Here is a 12864-nt window from a genome sequence, read left to right on the forward strand (position 1 = left end):
CACGGGGAGATTATTTTTCTTAATAACTTTTTCACTTAATAATTTTATTTTCATTCTCATACTTCGTCTTTCACAATATCTTCCAAACATGTTTCTTTTATTAGTAACTTAATACATAATTCCTTTCCATACTTCATTTTCCTTTCTTCGGCTTCACATCCAGAATACTACTTTCGATATTTACTTTTATTTGTTTCATTCTAGTTATTACTATAATTTATTCTTACTTTATTTTGTGTATATCTATATTCCATAGCCTACCAATTTGTACCTCATTCTATCCTTTCCCGTCTAGAGCCTATTTATTTAAATTACGTCACTTATAACCTTTTTGCAGCATTCTAAGATGTAGCGTATTTCTTCTTCTATCAGCATTGTAATGTTGCTTTCTTCTGCCGTATAACATTATCAACTACTAGGCGAATATCTGCGATCTGGAATGCACTGACCAGTCGGGTCACTTTACCCTAGGTTCAGTTTACAGTTGCGCGAATATATTTTATTTATATCCGTACAAATAGGTGTTATCTATTACAAATAGTCTTTATCTAAAATCACTGAGATATTTAGTTTAATTTATCTTGACGCAGTATCAAAGTTTCTTCTAGAATCAAGATATTTGAACAGTTGTGAGCTCTTTAATGTCATGACCGACGCGAATGGTAAGCTTAATGAGCCCATTGTTGCTGGATAGTATTTCAAACAAACATTTGTCGTAATGGCTGGTGGAGTATTGCCAACTTAGGAAATAGGTGCGATTTTACGTACAGTGTACATGACATATGAAGAAATTGTTAAGTCTATTGGTATAACATAGCAGTAAGATTCGCAAAACGCGTGGAAAGAGTCTTGTGCGAATATTTTGTTTACGTGATATGTTTAACGCAATCTAGACAAGACATAAATTTCAAATATATCTATATACCTATGTATTACTCTAACAGTTGTAACGAAAAAGATTTGGTGAATCAGAGTTGAAGGACTGTGGTCATAAAAAAAGTTTTAATTAAGTTACAGGAATCCCTCTCGATGAAGACGACCAAGAGGGTGTTAGTAGATAGATCCCACTTGATCCTATGCAACCTCCTGATGCAGAATATCTTAAACGACTAGATTTCCACCCCAAAACCAATAAAAATATCTGACTTACAACCGCAGGACACGGGCTCGATAATCAATAGTCGAATATATGAATTACTTAATATTCACTTATATTTTATTCATTTGTACATTGCAATTATATACGGTTTCCTTTAAAATCTACGTTTTTGGAGACCTCTTGTTCGCACCTACATGTGGAATAGGAACTTGGTTTTTAATGAGATGTAATAATTAAAATATAAAATATTAATTTTATTTTCTCCTACCATTCATACTCTTTCTACTTCTATTCTTTATCTTTCTTGCTTGACAAATTCTTATATTATTTACATTTCTTTCAGACATCTCACAACTTTTAATTTTTGAAAATCATAATATATTTTGATTTAGAGATGAGATATCAAAGCCTCAGTTACTAGTAGGGTAGGTACTATTATACTAGTTTATTTTCTTTTACTTCTTATTTGTAAACAACTTTTTCTATTTATTTATTTATTTTAACTTGTAATTTTACACAATATTAACACAGTAAGTTCCTCTTTGATTGTGGGGTCTTACTCGACCCTGAATTTTTTATTTAAATTATGTATGTTGGGGTCTTCGCCAAAGAGTTTGAAAAGAACTCATATTGATTGAAACTAGTATAAAATTAGCTTTCCCAGTAACAACATTCTTCAACGCGTCCTTATATGAAAGGAGTGTATAGCAAACTCAGATGGGTTATAGAGATCATTTCAACACCACTGTATAGTACGACCAACTGCGCCTATCATTCTTAAGTTTTAGCAGAAAGGTAGTGCAGAATGCAATAAATAAAAACAAAACTCATGAGTAGTACAGGAGTCGAGCAAGGCCTTAAGGCAGGTGAATTAAATAAAGATGGAAAGATAGATATTGTGAAGGACGAAATAATAGAAAGAAAATGAGAAACTAAAATTTTAACTAAAAATGATTTACCCGAATATGTAAAGTCAGGACATTACATAAGGCAGAGAGGAACAGATGTCCCTAAATACGGTTGCCAAATAAAATAACCACTTTATAGTTACAGCAATTAATTCCAAAGCTCTGTTATTACGTAGATATGAACCTTTTAAACAGCTTTTTCGATGAATTAGTTCAACATCTGTCGTGTCTAGACACGTCTGAACGCTCCAGCTCTTCTGAACCCGCAATATCTAAATCAATAATTAGCAATTGAAAAACTTGTCTCTATTTGTAACGAGTAACTAGTCTACCAATCGCCAATGATCTTTAAAGAATTCCGATTCTATTCTTACTAATAAAAGAACGAAACGCATTTAATTGTTCCGGGTTCGTACAACCAAATTAGATTAAGCCGTAGTTATAAATACACAATTGGAAATAGCATTTGACGAGTGTCGCGCATCCGGTATACCGCGTGTTATCCCTTTGAAAGTTTTGTTAAATATACAACCACAAGTGGTAGATATGTAATACAGGTGTTGGCAACCTTTTCTCACAGAAATTAAATTCAAAATAAATTGAAACCTATATTAATACCACGAATTTACAATAAAATACAAGGTTTTTGTATCCTAATTGTGGGCAATGGCTTATCTCTGTTATTTCCACTATTATAAACCTTTTAAGTTAAACAAACATCATCATAATCATATTTGCCAAAAGATGCCCACTTCAAGGCATAGTCCTTCCTCAAAGATAGCTACGTTGACGGACCTTGCGCTTCTCGCATTTATTGACCTCCTGTGACCTTAACTATGCAATCGGTTAACCTAATAGGAGGTCTACGCAGTATCAACTAGTTAGAATATTTCAAAAAATTCATCTTAGTGCGTATAATAAAATGTTTAATTCAAAAAAGTACCGAAGATTGGTGACCTCTGGAAACAATTAACGTCAGTGTAAAAGAGCTCGGAGTCGGTTATTAATTGACACATCCTGGCGCGTTAACCCCGGCACGTGATCAGTATAAATAAAAGTGCACTTTATTGAATGTCAATGCATATTTATTGTCGTACTGTCTTTGTAGGTTATAGTGCAGTTTAAAGTTCATGAAAAAACGCATTTTTTTTTTTTTTTTATATTAGTCATCGTTAGTAGATTTGTGTGCCGTGGAGGCAGAATCGAAAGGTATAGCAACGATATTCTTTACAGCCTGCTGTTACAACAGCTTATTTCTGGAACGCGCGTTCAAACCAGCATTGGTAGGATAATTTAAGATTTAGCTAGGTAAGGAGAGGTGTCTTGTCAGTGAAGGTGTAAGCCAATGCGCGCAGACGCGTCGTTGGAGCGATCCTGCCCGTCTTCGAGACCTGGATGCTGCGACGAGACGGAAGGCTCACCTACAGGCTTACGCAGATGATCACCGGGCACGGTTGCTTTGGTGATTACCTGTATAGGATTGGTCGCGAAGCGACGGCGAACTGCTTCCACTGCGGAGGAGCCGCCCAGGATTCCGCCTCGCACACGTTTGCGGTCTGTCCGGCGTGGCAGTCGGAGCGGCGGATTCTGGCGGACGAGATCGGACAGGACCTTTCCTTGCCAGCAATCGTGTCGGCGATGCTGAATGGGTCATCGGCGTGGAGGGCCGTGGCCTCTTTTTGTGAGACCGTCATGGTCCAGAAGGAGGCAGCCGAACGGGATCGGCAGAGGACAGATCCCGCTCGGAGACGACGCCGTCAGCGCAGAGACGTGCCTCGCGACGGCCCTCCGAGGAATGGTGCTCCCCTACCATGAACGGGGCCTTCGGAGTCGCGGAAGTTTAGGGTGGGGGCCCTAAACTCCCATTAGCTTCGGCGACTCTGAGGCGGAGGATGGTTCGACGTGGTCCCGAACCATCGTGATAGTACCACGAGGGTTTCGGGGGTAGCGTATCCACGCATACCCCGGGACGGGCTATCGAAAAATAGTAAGGCGCAAGGGAAGACCGCGTGGCGATCCCTGATCGGGAGATACCGCGGTCCCCCGTTTAGCGCAGAGGGCGACCACCGGGGGGGGTTTTAGTGGGTAGGAATCCCACATACCCCTGTCCTCCCCCCAGAGGCAGGGCATCTTGAATACCAGAAGATTTCCCCAACCGAAAAAAAAAAAAAAAAGGTGTAAGCCAATGCATTACAAAGAAGCATCCATAAACATGCTGCACGGACCGTCAGCCCCGAGAACCGTAATCGACCTCTACTTATAAGGCGATACGTGCGCAATAAATCCATGAAACGCCGAAGTATAAGGTATGATAGGTTACCGCTTCTCTTGTTTTTATATAAATAAGTATACCGAAGAGAGTTTTACCAAAAATTTCTTTTGCACTCTGTGTTTGGCACTAATCGGTGTAACATAACTCCCGAAGATGCCCCGTGGAGGGGTGAAAGACTTGTTGAGTGGTATAACGGTGGCAGTTGTGTAATTCGCATCGTTTGCCGCATACGCATTTATCAGCGGGCTGGCGGGCGGACCACTTTGTTGCACGACTACCACTGCATGTGCGGAAGTGGCTAAATATTGGTCCTTTTCTTACATAAAAAATTCTTGTTAAAGTCTAAATAAATTCCGCCTTTTGTACTTGATCGATAAAGGTATATTCGTGTTTTGACTCTAAGTTAGGTCTCACTTCTCCCATTTCTTCTTCCCATTTTTAAGATATTGATAAAACAGGATATAACATAGGATAACCACACGGAGCATAGGCCTCCACTTAGATTTCCTATAGTACCAGTAAGAAGCGAACTGCAAACAGCGTGCTCCTACTTCCTTATCACTGCTGTCTGTTCAACTTGAGAGCGGGAGTTCCAGGCTGCAAGTCCATGGTATCCATGAACATTAAGGTCTTAGCGACTTCAATACTGCGCTATTTGCACTTTTCAACTTGCCAATCCACTGGACTACGTCGACTATCATTCGTCTACAATTCTCCCCATTTCTGATAAAATATATCCTCCTTTCTTATTTAAGTTTTTTTTATCAGTAATAAAATTCGTATTGTTTTTCTAACACATTTATGCCTGCTAACGTGTTATTTCAGCACCAATCGCTGTTGACTATAAGATGTTAATCCTATGGAGTACCCATAGGACAAAATATGAACACAGTAAAAAAAGATATGACTTGTAACTTTAAATTTAAAGATTTTTCTATAATTTTATCTTTAATAATACTTCCTAAACAAGTTGGCAATAGAACTACGAGAAGTAATAAGACATACAATGTAGTGTTTAAGAGAAATCTTTGCCGTAACCCCTACACGTTGTATTGCATAGTGCTCAAACGTACTGGTTTGACTTACTGCATGTAATGATAGTTAAATACTTTGAACCGGCATCCCCGTATTATGCGATGCAGTTGTTAGCCGTCGTGATGCTTCGTGTAAGCGTTTCCAAACAATAACACTTGCTGTTGAAAACGATAATTATTGGCTTCATTATACATACGGATCGCTTGGTACCTGATTGTTGTTATGTCGAAAACGTTCTTTTCCTTCTTAGTAATGTTTAATTAAATAGTGAATTGTGATTTTAAATTTAAAAATATTTATTTCGATATCACTAAAATGCGTCATTACGTTTTCGTTTCGAAAAATATTTGTTATTGTAGAATAAATTATTCAAATTATAAGGAATATAGTTACAACAGAGCTATTCCCATACAAAGTGTAGTAAATTAAAATATCTTTTATTAGCTGTCAAATATTTGACATATTAGTGTTATGTATGCTTTTTAATCGGATTATTACTACATACTAACTTTTTATTGAAGAGTGTGGAGTTACATGAATTTATTCCCCCATATCTTTTCTTCCATTGTACAACTAACTCACGGATTCAGAACATCGATAGACGGTTGAAAAACCCTTCTAACAGTACTAAGCGATTTGCTACCACTTTAATATTGCGAACAGTTCAATAAATCGAACAACTTACCGGCGTAATTTTTTCCAGAAAATTATAACTTAAGAGGTTCTTAAGAGGTTTCTTTTAACCATCGTAGACCTCGTCATTGCTTAACATCAGGCGATACAATCAAACATATTCTATAACTATAAAAAATATATATTAGGACGTTAATTAAATAGAGTGGCCTCACAATCAATTGAAATGTTAAATATTACCACCCAAACCTAAACAAGGTTGATCAAAACCTTAAAGGCTCTCAAAGGTGCATTAAAAATTTAGGTCAAGCCATCGGCCCTCTGCTGCCTCAAACTCCGTATTTTACACTCCAAAATTGTTTGAAGATATCGTAAACTAACGTTTTTGAGAACATTTATATCAATTTTCATCTTTTTTAACAAGTTTCTTAACGCAGAATATCCTTGCATTTTTTTTTTAGAATATTATACAAAAACTTATGAAGAAATATATGTTTGTATATACACTTCAACTACCCACTATTTATCCTTATTCTATTTCTATACTTTGATTGTCTGTAAGAAATTGCTATGTGGGACAAGACCACCCATTGTACTTTTTCTTCACTATTATAATAGGTATAACAGAAGATATAATAATTATTCAAACTAGGCATTTGACAGTTCGAATTGAGCTTCATATTAATTGTTCTTATCTAAGACATCAAAACGTCTGTCAAGTTTTGGCATAAAAAGGTAAACAATCTTATTTGATAATAATCTAAGACAATGGCCGTAGAAATGTGGTCAAGTTGATTAAAAAAATATATTCTTTTCAAGTTTATGTTCCAAAGAGGCATCACATATGTCGTGGTACTACACGGTAATCATGTGTGTAAGGCTTAGTCAATACGAAATTATCAATTACCTCGAGTAGCAGCGACGAATGTTGCAACTCGAGTGCAATGGAAAAATATTACACGTACATACATAAGTACATTTGCCAACTTCGATTTACAAATGTCATCGAATCGACACGGAGTTTGGAAACGTAAAGCTAATTGACATCAAGTTTATTCCTCTTTAAGCACTCAAAACTTATTTTTTTAAAGTCACAATTACGAAACTTTCGATAGGAACAGCGTAAAATACTTGAGTTTACTTAGGTCATCGGTCATTTTAACTTAAACAAATTTGTTTATGTTCTGTGTTGGATTTTGGTAAATAGACACCGGTGTCGCTGTGGTAACATCGAGACGTCACGTTTCGTTGGCTATCGATTCAATAGTTATCAAAGGAATACATACTTTATTTCCTGTTAATAAAGTTTAAATTAGATATAACATATCAGTGTAGTTTAATTTGATACGCGTCCTGTAACATTCTAGAACAATAGTTTGCGTAAGGGGCCAGTGTATGCGGTTTGACCCTTTCAGTGGCTCAACATGTTAATTTAGAGATACGACGCGATGTTTTAGAGTTAATAGAATACGCAAATTAACTGGGCATTCACTTTACAATACACCTAACTTACCTTAACAACAGTAAGAACTAGAGTTTTAAGTTCATTTAAAATTTTATAAGCACTGTGCTTGTGTAAATATGTTATAACAACCTTTCTAATAACTCTTAGAACAAGATATTCAGCAGATGCGATGTATTGCAATTTTTAATTTTTGTACTTGTAGGAGAGGGGTCGTTGAGTAAAAGTTCGAGAAACACTGCATTCAATATTGCTTGTCGATTGTTGCTAATCGATTTTGGTCTTGATTCTCTTCTGGCTTGTTCCCACGTTTCTTGGTTCTCTGCTTCTCTTACTTTATTCGGCGTCTATTGTATTGTATCGATGAAGTTAGCTTTTACAGCTTCGTCGGATAAGAGTTCACGGAGCGGAAGGGTCCGTCAACTCTACAAGCTAGCATTGGTTTTTCAGAACTATTTCATTCAGAACATTTGACAATCTGATGGTGGTCGAGACAGCTAAGACGAGGCTCACCTGGTCGTATCAGTGTTGATGTTAGTGTAGTGTGTGGAGTGAGGATCTAAGGAATAATACTGATCCTACGTTGGATCTCCCACGCCGTTCGCGTTGTAAGACGGTGGAACAATCGGCTTCTTTATTTTGCCGCTATATCTAAACGTATTGCGTAGTACAACTAGTGGGTGAGTGAACACGCACAGGTCTGTGTGTGGTAGGTACTGTGCGAGCGAGACAGCACTAGGGAATAATGTTTGACGTACTATTCGTTGATTGGGCGATCTCTATATACTAACATACCGTTGCTTTAGGTTATTTTCCTCTAGACTTAAACTGCACCCCAATCGAGAATTGAATTCGCAGTTGTAACCAGTTTTATATAGATATATATGACGAGCGTGATAGACAAGACTATGATTAAAAATAGCCTATATAGGAAGGGGAAGTGAGTAAAAAATAAACGCCTCCGTATAGAACGCAGAGTATTCGGATACTACTGTAGGATAATTGACCAGAAGTAATTCCATGTACGGTGATACAAGCAAGTTAGACGCTTTAAGGTGAAAGCACTTAATTCCGATGTATCAAATCAGAGTTAATTACCGATGTATCAGATGTTTTCGTGTTCAAATTTACTTACACTACAGTAATATATACTTTCGTTTCAGTTTATTCTGCGGGTATCGGTGAAAAATATTCATTTCAAAACCAGTACATAATTCAATAACGTATAAAATTTTCTCTAAGAAATACCGCGCAAATGTAACTGAAAAGAAACAAATTTGACTATCTACATATCTATCGATACATATCTAGATCTAGTAAACTATAAGTTTCGTGTATTTTGATAATCCATTAATAATATAAAAGATGATTGGAGATACTTATGTTTTTTTTCTATTTATTTCTAATCAACGTGTATTTTAAAAAAGAAATATTACATTCATTTACTTTTTCTGTAGGAATGAGACAGGTAATTGCCAGTACAAAGGCCGATTTTAAAAATGCTTTTTGAATTTTGCATAGGACGAACTGTATATTATTTGTCAGCAAATGTGCTACATTTACTACTTTAATAATCTTTTACACCTATTTTCAATCACCCTGTGTGTATCATACTTTTATAACAGATACATTATGCACCAATCGAAAGAAATAAAAAAAAACAAACATGAACTATGTACGACATACCAGATGAGTGACTAACGAAAATACACTACCCGTTACACGCGCCAAATACTAAAGATCTCATCTCCGGTACTCGGCCCGCGATGAAATGTCAAAGCGATGAACGTAACACCCGGGAGGACGTTGGCTCCGCATCATGAACTAACTGGGTCGAGCCACTGACGGAGCAAGTTGAAGTAACATCCCGTGAAATGCACTTCCTTTGACAATGTAGAAAAACATTATATATTTATTTATATTATTATCAATGAAGACTCTCAAGTCACACCGAGTCAAGTAATGAAACAACCTACTGGCCTCATTGTTACCAACCAATTGTAACTTTTTTATTCTCTTTCTCCTTATCCTATGTTTTTTTTTAATCTTTTACTGTCCGCTTTGAACCACCAACTCGCCTGATGGAAAGCGACGATGTAGTCAAAGAGGTATCTATCTTTTATTTCTTCTTTTTTTATAATTTATTTTTTTTTATACTCTTTACCCTATCTTATTTTTTAGAACAGAGATATAAACATTCCTATTTTCTCATCCTTCACAATTTCTCTCTTTCTTCCATCTTTCATTCTTCATATTTTCGATAATTCTCACAGCATTCATTTACATTACATTTACGCATCACCTCTCATTCCTCGCCACATTTCATGTTACACGGTTTCGTTACGCTTAATTACATCACCCATCACACTGTTATAAAACAGCAGGAGCGTGTGGCTGTTCTCCTCCTCCTTCAAAAGGGAAGTGATGCTGCCGAAAGCAAATGCTCTTACCCATTTCCTTTTCACAAGCCACTCTAAAGCCTTCATACACGGGACAGCAAGAAATTACGTGCACAATAATCTGGTCAGCCGCAACTATAAACTAAGTAGTCTCCAAGACAAGAGTGTATAGGTTTCTTCTAAGCAAACATTTACCAGCGTAAATCTAGTTATTTCCTAACAAAAGACGAGGAAGAGGTCAAATGGTTCGCCTATATAAGATGAACAAGCCATTAGACGTGGTGTAGTTTTACTTACAATCGCAGGTCGCGGATTCGATTGTCACAGCTCATAAACAAGTTTCCAAAGGATAGGCAGCGACGTCCTCTGTATAACATAATACCAAACATTTAATGAAATCAGACGTTACCTTGCGGAAGTCAATCCTAAGTAAGAAAAGGACCAATATTTAGTCACTTAAAAGCGTATACGGCAAACAATGCGAATTACACAACTGCCACCGTCAAATCACTCAACACGTGTTTCACCCCTCCGCGGGGCATCTTCAGGAGTTATGTTACACCGATTAGTGCACTATCACCCAGTGTTTGGCACGCATTTATCAGCGGGCTGGCGGGCGGTGCACTTTGTTGCACGACTACCACTGCAAGTGCGGAAGTGGCTAAATATTGGTAACTTTTATTACATAATACCAAACTGCAATCGCCAACCCGTCTGCAAAGCGTGGCGATTACGGTATACCCCTATCTTTGGGGTCGACCTATGCCCTACAGTGGGCGTCTACGGGATGAAACGAGGAATAGGATTTTTTACAACTTCCGTTCAATAAAACATTTAAATTTATTGCATGATAATTTAGAGGTATTACATGCAAGTTTATTACACACTTGCCTACAAGAGTAACTAATTTTATGGTACCTAGAGAAAGGTATAATAAACTTGTCTGTATTTCTAGCGCTGACCTTATGTACTTCGCTATTTATTTATTTATATTTTCCTTACATGATGATCAGTGTTAACACAACGGTAAGGACTGTGATTTACAATCGTAGGTCGGGGATTCGATTCCCGGGTCATAGTTTTATGTATTATTCACACTGTGCATTAATTATGTAGCATTGCCACTGCTCACAATTAAGTTTTCAGAGGATTGGCAGCAGCATCCTCTGTGTACTACACGATTGGCGAGTGGCAATTATGGTATATCTCCCCATAGCGTCTCTTTGGGGGAAGCATATGCCTAGTATTGGATGTCTAAGGGCTGAAACAACAATATTTTTTTCAGAAATTATCGGAGTAAACGGAACTTAAAGCAATTTACGCTTTTCCGATAGTCGTTTGATTTTAAAAATGGAACATTCTAGAATCCTTTGAGAATAAGTAGTCTTAAAATCTATTAAAAAAAAGAGTTCAAAAAAGAGACGTACTATATATAACTCGTATTGTTTTAGGACAATCTTTGGAGCTTTTTCTCAACTGAATCGCTTTAGGGTAATAACTAAAATAAAAGATAAATTGGTAAAAGTTGAAATAAATGCATTACTTATTAAATTTATCTTAACGTATACAATAAAGAATATTAAATAAATAAATAAAAGCATTTTTTGAAGACTTGAAGAAATGTCTAACTGTGCAATAGTGCAAATATAACCTAAAGTAAGATTTATGTCTACTATTATGCCTAGATAAGTAGAAGTAGTCTAGGTAGATGTCTAGGATGAAGGAGCAACATTACTTCCACGCCAGCGGCACAACGAATACACGCAATACACACAGCCGATGAACAACAAATATAGCGTAACATAGTATGCGACAAATTTTCCAAAAAATATCTCGATCCACGGAATAATTGAACGCACCCTTGAGTAATGATCTTGGCTTGGTAGGTCACGTTTAGGAATCCAATTCAAGTGTCCCAGAGAGGATCTAAAGGTTGCTATACATCATCGTTATAATATCCGCCGATGGACGCCCACTGACAGGTATAGACCTGCTCTGAAGGTGGCTACGATGATTGATCTTGCGCTTTCCATATCCAGCGACTCCCCTCGGCTTTATCCTTCATCAATTGGCTCGTGAGCAATATGTTGTGGTGTGCATATCGCGCGCCACTAAAAATTAGTCGACTTGGGGATTAGAAGGATGACCTGATTAGGGACTTGAACTTCCCTAGTCAGATAGGCAGGTTTCAGTCTGTCGACTGAGACAGTAGAGGGCTTGCCCCGTAATTCTATTGTGAAGAATTTTGGGTGCCTATCTAAGACCTTGAAATGACCTAATCAGGTCATCCCTCTAATCCCCAAGTCGACTAATTTAACCAATACTTCAACTGCTACTACCTCAGATGGAGACAAGAGGACCCGGAGCGGCAGAAAGGTAAGGTCCAAAATGTCCTGCCCAATGGCACTCACACGAGCAATTCTAGTGGTTGCTATAACTTGAATATAATTTTAAAGTTTTGCTCCAAGTTTTAAAGATATACAGTTAGGCAATGTCAGCGCAGGCAGATCTAATTGGCGTTGACATGAACGCTCACCCCGCGCCTTCTTCAGTAATGTCAAAAGCGTTCGGCACGACCGCACGATACCGATCTAGAAACTTTTCGACGCAGAAAAGAATCGCTGAAGTAGGGAAAGTTTGTGAAAGTCCCGCATTGTTTTTAAAATAATTAAACTCGCTACAAGTACTGTAAGTCTAGTGGTTAAGGGCGGTGACTTACAATCACAGCTTACAGAATCTGTTCCGACCAACGCAAATACTATATGCAATTTTTTTTTAGTTTCGTAAGTGGTTCGGAAGCCCCGCCCCAGTTACCGAAGACGACCACCGAAAGAGTCATAGAGTAGGATTCCCACATAATCCTGTCCATCCTCCAGAGGGTAGGGTACCTTGAGTCTAATAGATTCAAGGTACCCCCTACCCTCTGGATAGATCTAGAAGAATCTAGATAGATTTCCCACTCGATACCAAAAAAAAGGTCCAGTAGTGAACGTCTCACGGCTGGAATGATATCAGCAATACTTTCGTAAGAAAGGAAAAACATCCAGAAGAGTTCA

The 12864-nt window shown here is 37.6% G+C and overlaps 1 protein-coding gene across 1 annotated transcript in view; it reads right to left on the reverse strand.

Moving 5' to 3' along the window:
* The window catches only part of LOC137921926 (SUN domain-containing ossification factor), a 133498-nt gene that overhangs the window by 52020 nt on the left and 68614 nt on the right, over positions 1-12864 (reverse strand). The window lies entirely within an intron of this gene.

This window comes from Battus philenor, unplaced genomic scaffold, assembly GCF_028537555.1.
Source record: "Battus philenor isolate CCGP_79_NKW_IND1 unplaced genomic scaffold, ilBatPhil1.0.hap1 SCAF_2, whole genome shotgun sequence".
In the NCBI taxonomy this organism is placed as follows: domain Eukaryota; kingdom Metazoa; phylum Arthropoda; class Insecta; order Lepidoptera; family Papilionidae; genus Battus; species Battus philenor.